The sequence below is a fragment of the Chrysochloris asiatica genome, unplaced genomic scaffold (assembly GCF_000296735.1).
Source record: "Chrysochloris asiatica unplaced genomic scaffold, ChrAsi1.0 scaffold00001, whole genome shotgun sequence".
Classification (NCBI taxonomy): Eukaryota; Metazoa; Chordata; class Mammalia; order Afrosoricida; family Chrysochloridae; genus Chrysochloris; species Chrysochloris asiatica.
Window position 1 is genome coordinate 24571411 of NW_006408519.1, and position 8174 is coordinate 24579584.

Genomic DNA, 8174 nt, shown 5'->3' on the forward strand with positions numbered 1-8174 from the left:
ACAAAAGGTTGGAAGTTCAAGTCTGCCCAGAGGCACATTGGAAGAAAGGTCTGGTGATTTACTTATGAAAACTCAGCAATTAAAAACCCTCTGGAACACACTTCTACCTGACACATATGGGGTCCCTATGAATTAAAATGAGATAAATAACAACTGGTTTTTATCTGCTGATTATTTGGTGAGATAGTTAGTCATCAATGAACCTACAGTTCCCAGTATGTTGATCAGTCATTCAGTCATTCAGCACTTGCAAGGTTCCCTTGTTTACAAAAAGAAATGCTTTAACCTCAAACCTTTTATACATAAGAAATTTCCAGCTCAGTGACCTATTTCAGACCATGTAGTGTAGTGGTTATGAATCTGGTTGCGAACCGCAAGGTCAGCAGTTCGAAACTACCAGCTGTTCCGAGGGAGAAAGATGAGGCTTTCTGCTCCCATAAAGATTTACAGCCTCGGAAACCCTGTACAGGGTCTCTATGAGTTGGAACTGACTCCACAGCACACAACAACAACAGAACCACAGAGTATTTTGTACTTCTGATTTTCAATCTTCATCAAAAGTATACTAAACTATTGCTCTGGTCCCCTTCCCATGGACCCAAATCTTCCTCTCCTAGATAGTAACACTCTGATTTGAGGAACAGGGAAATCTAGAAGGTGATAAGAAATAAGAGAGTATATTCCTTTGCAATACTAGTTAATCTTCCTATGAAATTGCTATTCACACAGGTCTACACTATTCTTGAATTTAGGTTCACTCTTTCCTCTCCTTATGCTTGGGGAATGAGTAGGGCCTATGAAACTTCCAGAAAATTCTAGAAGCTTCTGGTGGTTGTGGTTATATGCTGTGGAGTAGGTTCTGACTCATAACAATCCTGTATAGGATTTCCAAGGCTGTACCCTGTATATAATTTCCAAGGTTGTAAATCATCACAGGAGCAGAAAGCCTCATCTTTCTCCCATGGGACAGCTGGTAGTTTCAGACTGCTGACCTTGAAGTTAGCATCCTGACTCGTAACCACTACACTACCGGAGCTCCTTAGAAGCTGGTAAGTGTCACCAATATTAGCAAGATTCCAAGACTTATTCATAGTGATACTTCTTGGGAGAACTTTTCCTTTTGTAAATTTATGCTGGATAAAAACCCCACACCAGACTGTCCTTCTTAGTATTCCGACACCATAGGAATATGTCATACCTGGAGTTTGGATCATGCCTAGAATGAACATTTATTGAACTGGGAAAATTATTCTTTGAACTACTAGATCAAAACTCAAAGTAGCTTTCATTTGGAATTAAAAAAAGAAAAAGCAGTTCAAGAAAACTCTAGATTATTCCCTTATAAATTGCTGCTCTACTTATGATTTATGACATATGATTAGACTGTTTAAATTGCTGGCAAAGTTATTAATAAAATAAGAGAAACAAATCAACAACATATGTTCACCTTAAACCATATGTCCATGATGTTACCCATGACAAACTGGTTGTGAAAGAGTTTTTAATGAGATTATTTCTGTGTGAGCTCAGTAAGGGTCACAGACTTACATTCTAAGGGGGCCAGAAAGGTGACAAAATTAAATAAAGTGACACAGGCATGGGTTCAGGTGCAGTGGACCCAGCGTCCCTCCTAATGTATCCACCTGCTCCTTAACTGCTGCTGTTTGTAACTATTTCTGCTCCACTCTCTGATGTGTCAAGAAAACTCAAAGCTGGAATTTCATATCTTCTTATGTTTTAATGTTGTCAGCTAATGAGTTTTTAGCACAGATTTTAAGTCATATAAAGCAGTCTGCAAACCCAAATGATCACCTTTTCATTCTTCACCTCAAGGGAAAAGTCTTGAAAGCTTTAACGGCGTGGCGCTGTGGGTTAATGCGCCAGACTGCAAAGCCGTTTGAACTGCAAGGTTGGCGGTTCAAGCTCACCAGCTGTTCCTCGAAAATCCTGTACAGGGTCACTATGGGTTGGAATCGACTTGACGACACATAACAACAAGTGTCATTTAGGATGACTAGAAGCCAAGATCTGTAATTAGCTCAATAGCAGGAACTGGTTCAATGTTTACTTCCATCAAATTGATTCCATCTCATAGCAACCCTATGTATGATTTCTGAGATTATAAATCTTTACAGGGACAGACAACCTTATCTTTCACAGCTGGAGCAAGTGGTGGATTTGAACCACTAACCTTGAGGTTAGTAGCCTTAAACCTAACCTTCAGCGCCACCAGGGTTCCTTTCAAATCCACACAGACTCTATGTAACAGAGCACAACTGTCCCACAGGGTTCTCTTGGTTGTAATCTTTATAGAAGCAAATCACCAAATCTTTCTCCCACGGTGTCATTGGGTGAGTTGTAATCACCAACTTTTCAATTTTCAATCAAGTATTTAACCATTGTGTCAACAGCACTTCTAGTAGGGGTCTTTTGAGAATGTGACATAGGATATTTTGAAGGCACAACAGTTAAATAATTATAGACTAGGACACTATATCGAAGTTTGGGTAGGATGCCAACCAAGAATATCAAGGAAAACCTAGAAACACTAGGAAAACAAAGGAATAAGGAAAGTTGAGGGAGAAAACTATCTGCAAACATTACGTGAGGTCAGCTCACATTGGGATGCAAATTCAGATTTGTTTTGTTGTTGTATGCCATCAAGTTAGCTCCTGTATAGCGTTTCTGAGAGCAGCTCGTAGATATGAGCTGCTGACCTTGCAGTTACCAGTCCAGTGCTTATCCTACAGCACATCACTAGGACTTAGCATACATGTTCTGATTTGTTCTAAGCCTTGCAAAGTACTGAATTTGGGTCACATAAGTTCTGTTATTATTTCTTTTATGACAATAATAACAATAGATATTTCAATGACTCATCTTTACTGAGGATGCTTCCAAGAGAAGATGACAGAGTTTCAAAGAACAGGATTCACCCTGCAACCTTGAAGCACATACACACTTAATGAGCTGCACCATATTTAATATATACAGATTTTGTTGGTGAGCCGTAAGAGGCACAGATAGAGAGTATGAATGATATTCAAAGGCATGTGGATATTGTTGTTGTTATTGGTTGGTTGGTTGGTTATGTGCCGTGGAGTCGGTTCCGACTCATAGTGACTCTGTACAGGGTTTTCAAGGCTGTAAATCTTTACGGGACCAGAAAGCCTCATCGTTCTTCCATGGAACAGCTGGTAGTTTCGAACTGCTGACCTTAAGGTTCGCAGCCCGATTCGTAACCGCTAGGCTACCAGAGCTCCTTGTTGCTCTTATTAGGCGATGCCTAATTGGTGTTGACTCATTGCAACCCTATGCACATAGACTGAAAACACTGCCCAGTCCTGCACTAGACTTATGATTGTTATGTTTGAGTCCACTGCTGCTACCTCTGTGCCAATCTATTTCCTTGAGAGTCTTCCTCTTCTTCTCTTACTCTCCATTTACTAAGTATGACATTTTTGTCCAGGGATTGACCCCTCCTGATAACTTATCTGACGCAGGAGAGACAAAGTCTGGCCATCCTAGCTTCTAAGGAGCATTCTGACTGTACTTCTTCCAACACAAATGTGTTTGTTCTTCTGGAAGCCCATGGTACTTTTTTTGAAACTTCTTATTGTGAACTGAGTGAAGGTTTATGGAGGAGATCATTAGTTTTAAATCCAACAAATCACACACTTAGTTTCATCTCAGGGATTGCAATCCCCTCCATTTAACAACAGTTATCAGACTTCCTCCCTGTGGTCCCTAGTTCCATTCTACCCACCTTCCCAACCCCTTTGAACCGTGTCCCCAGGTAAATGTTGTTCTTTTGATCTTGAATGACTGACTATTCCATGGTGAGCAGACTTCACAAGTGTTGTTTCCCCTATATACCTGTCCACTGCTTACTTGAAAATCACACCATAAGGTGAAGTGTGTTCCAGACATGAAGGTGGCCAAATGCCATAGTCTCATGTTCCCCAAGTCTTGTTCTAACCAGTAAGTCTAGCTTTTTATATAAGTTTGAGGTTTGTTCCACCTTGGCTCCCACTCTATCCAAGGCCTTCTAACGTGATCCCTTTCACGTTGGTGGTGGTAGCCGGGCATTTCTAGTTCTCACAGTCTCAGAGTCATGGGGACTCTAATGTGTCCATTAGTCCACTGAACTAATAGATTCCAAGTATTTACCATTTTCAATGCTCCTCTTTCTTCCACACATGGACAAGCCAATAGTTGCTCCTTAGATGGTCGCTCATGAGCTTTGAAGATCCCAGTCACCACCAAAGTAGGATCTGGAGCATTCTTTGTGGACTAGTCCGTTGAACACAGTGTCCCCTGAGACTATGGTTCTGAGACCCCAGGAGCAGAAACTCATTACCTTAAAATGTTTGATAAAGGCCAAGAAGTTTTCATCATGTTGCCCCTGTATACTCTACCACATTTATAGATATGTTTGCAGCAGAGCCAATACCTGTGTGCATACCTCCTCTATCAAACCGTTATATATTTGTGGGTATACTCCCATGTTCCCTCGAATACCTGTTCAACCAGTGTATCTGTCCGTGTATCTACCTGTGAAACACTGTTGTTGAAGGGATGGGTATACAACGATATTTACTTCTATCCACTGTAATCCTTGCATTCCTCCCTGTGTCTTCACCTGTCTTCATCATTTTTCTGCTAAAGTCCATGGTACTTCTAATATTCTTCTCCCATGCATAATTAAAATGCATTGATTCTTCCATGTCTTCCTTATTCATTGTCCAATTTTCACATGCATATCAGATGATTGAAAATACCGTGGCTTGGGTCAGGAGCACCTTAGCCCTCAAACGGACATATTTGCTCTTTATCATTTTAAGAGGTCTTTTGGAACAGATTTGCATAATGCAATACTCCATTTGATTTCTTGCCTGCTGTTTGTATGAGCATTGATCATGGATCTAAGTATAACAAAGTCTTTGACAACTTCAATCTTCTTTTCACTTATTATGATGTTATTTATTGTTCTAGTGGTGAGGATGTTTGTTTCCTTTACACTGAGGTACAATCCATACTGAAGACTGTGGTCTTTGATATTCATCAGTATTTTAAGTCCTCTTCACTTGCAGCAAGCAAATTTATATCATCTGCATAACACAGATTGTTAATGAGTCTTCCTCCAATCCTGATGCCATGTTCTTCTTCATATAATCCAGGATCTTGGATTATTGCTTGTCATGCAGATTGAAAAGTAGGGTGAAAGGATACAACCCTAGTGCATACCTTTCCTGATTTTAAACCATTCACTTGTGAATATTAGAATCTATTTATTAGAAGAGATACATTATAGACAGGGTGCAACCTCCAGGGGAGAAATCTAGTAAGAGGTAGATGATTTGATAAGACCCAGCTTGGAGAGTGGAGGGCAGGGATCCTGTGTCTTTAGAAGAATGAAGTAAAAAATCATAAGCCTAGGTATATAAATCAGGCCAGGATTGTAGACAATTGGGAAGACTGTAATTTAGGTGGATAGTAGAGTTCATTGACTCATTAACTGAATAAACAATATGCATGGAACACCTAATATGTCCTTGGTGGCCCTGTGATAAAGACTAGAGACAAAGTGGAGAAGACTGGCAAGACTTCCAGCCTCACAGGTGGGACTCACCTCAGGCTAACTGAATACCAAGCTCATGACAACTGAAGACCTAGGCTACCTCCATTGTCTGGGATTATAAACTTAAACTAGTTTCTAAACCTACTTTCTTTTCAACATATCAATTGGAAAAACATACTGAAATAAATTGAGCAGTTTTTTAATTTTTTTTTTAAAGATGTATAGCAGCTTTTTTTTTAAAGAATAACATTGATGCATTTCTTCAAACCTCTAACACTTCCATTCTGGCTTGATCATTTTGATGTGAATAAGAAGTTCCCATGGCAAGTTGTATACTCACTGACACAGTCTCCTCACAATACAAAATATGCCCTTGTGGTTTTACATGGATGAGCATTGACAAGTGACAAATGCTCCCTTGCCTCATTTTTATCTTCCTGGTGACCTACACTTGACATTCAGTGAAACCCAGATTTGCCATAGATGAGTTCTTTCATTATGGAATAAGGAGGTGTAGAGCAGAAATAAGGAGAACTGAATCAATCAGACATAATTTATGAGAATGTGAGCATGTTTCTCTCTAATAAATATGTTCATAACTGCAGCTGTGAGATCATGCAAATTAGCATCCATACGATTTTAAATCTACATCACACTATTACTTACTACCATTAAACAGAAGAATTTATCAATAATTAATCCTTGGTCTTTGTGCAAACGTGGTTGGTAGGTTTTGAATGATGAGAAGAAGAGGAAAACTGTGTCCAATCCACCCCTCAATATATTGATAAGATGGCAGTCCCTGGAAAGGACTGGTTGAGGGCTATATATATTTGTGGGTATATTCAGTCATCGTTTGTAAAAAGACTACTCAGACACAGAAGCATTTTATCTAAGTGTTTATAAAATGAAATAAGGGGAAATGTAATTATAAAAGACATTCCATTTCAATCCTGGAAGGGCTAAGTGAAGATTTTCCTTAAGAAAATAAACATAGTCTGCCTGATATAAATTGTGTGGGAGACTCTTTTAGTAGATTACAAAATAATCAATGAGGAGAAGGTGATTCTAACAGATGATTACCAAGAGAAGCTTTCCAAGGTGAATACTTTGTGGGCATTTTCATATTTCAAAATCATTTTCCTGAAGTTCCCTATTTTCTATCATTTCATTGTTTTTGCTTTTTCTGGTCTTGGTACTTTTCAAGGACTCAGTCTCTGGTATTGATGGATTATTGTATTGACACTTAAAAGCACCATAATTCTCTCTTCCACAGAACAGGAACATTGTCCTATCCCTAAAAAACCTTAAGACTTAAAACAGTCGGAAAAGGAGCTGAAAACAATGCATTTTAAGACACTGGAATGAAATATCAATAAGGACATTTCTAAATATGCTTGAAAATATGTCCTCTGAGTTTTCTAAGACTAAGTGTCTTTGAAAAGTAAGACTTTATAAAATGAGTAAGGCAGGGGAGTAAATATATTTGGGTTGTCTCTTTCTTTGAAAGTACAAAACAGAAAACTCTACAGTCTTCTTTCCTCAAATAATCTATTCTATTGAAACAGAGGACGTTATGTTACTGTTTCTCTTTAAAATAGACTTTGTATATTTCCCTCATTCTCACACATTCAAAAATTCAGTAGCTGAATCTACACTAATGTTCTGATCTCCCTCATCCACATCCCTCCTTATGCATTATTAAGATACTATTTTTCAGGTGAATTTATACATGAAGCAATGATGCGTCCCTTTGATCCCCACACATAAACCATCAGGTTCATATGAACAGAGATTACTGGATGTCTAGACTCAGTATGGAGTCCTGATGTAGCAATGCAGAATAAGCATTGGACTGCTAACCTCAACCCTGGCAATTCAAACCCACCAGCCTCTCCTCAGAAACCCTATCCAGGGTTGCCATGAGTCGGAACAGACTCGACAGCACTAAACAACAGACTTTACTGTAATTACTTCTAAATAATTTGCATAATTGGGATTTTGAAACATCTCTGGTTTGAATTTCAATGGGTTAGCTCTCATTTCTAATGCTAACTTCTCATATACATGTGGTTTTGCTATGTTTTCCCTCACACATGTCTTATGAATGTCACATTTGATTTTTCTAAACCAATGTTAATCTTGTGTGTACGATGCTTGGGGTGATTTATCAATGATGCTTTTAAAAGGATAAATAGTAGATGTTACTTCCGCTGCTTCATAGCACTCTAAAAACCAACAGCTACACCAAATTTGGTTGTTATTGTGGGTAATATATATTTAGAGGTTGGAGAGCAGGAAAAAGGAAGGTTCTTAAAGACTGATAATGTTTCAAGAAGAAGGCAATAGTCAATTGTATGGACTTTCTATAAGAGTTCAAGTAAAAATGAGTATTATAAAGTATATTGAATTCATCAATGTGGGGTCATAAAGAAATTTAAAAAAGAAGTCTCAGTAGACTAAGGAACAAAGGACAAAACAGAGTTGGGTTGAAAGGGAAATGAGCTGCCAAGAAGTAGACATAGTGTTTGTGGAACACAACTTTAAGAAGAAGCTTGCCTGTGCCAAAGACTTGAGGCACTGAGATCAACAA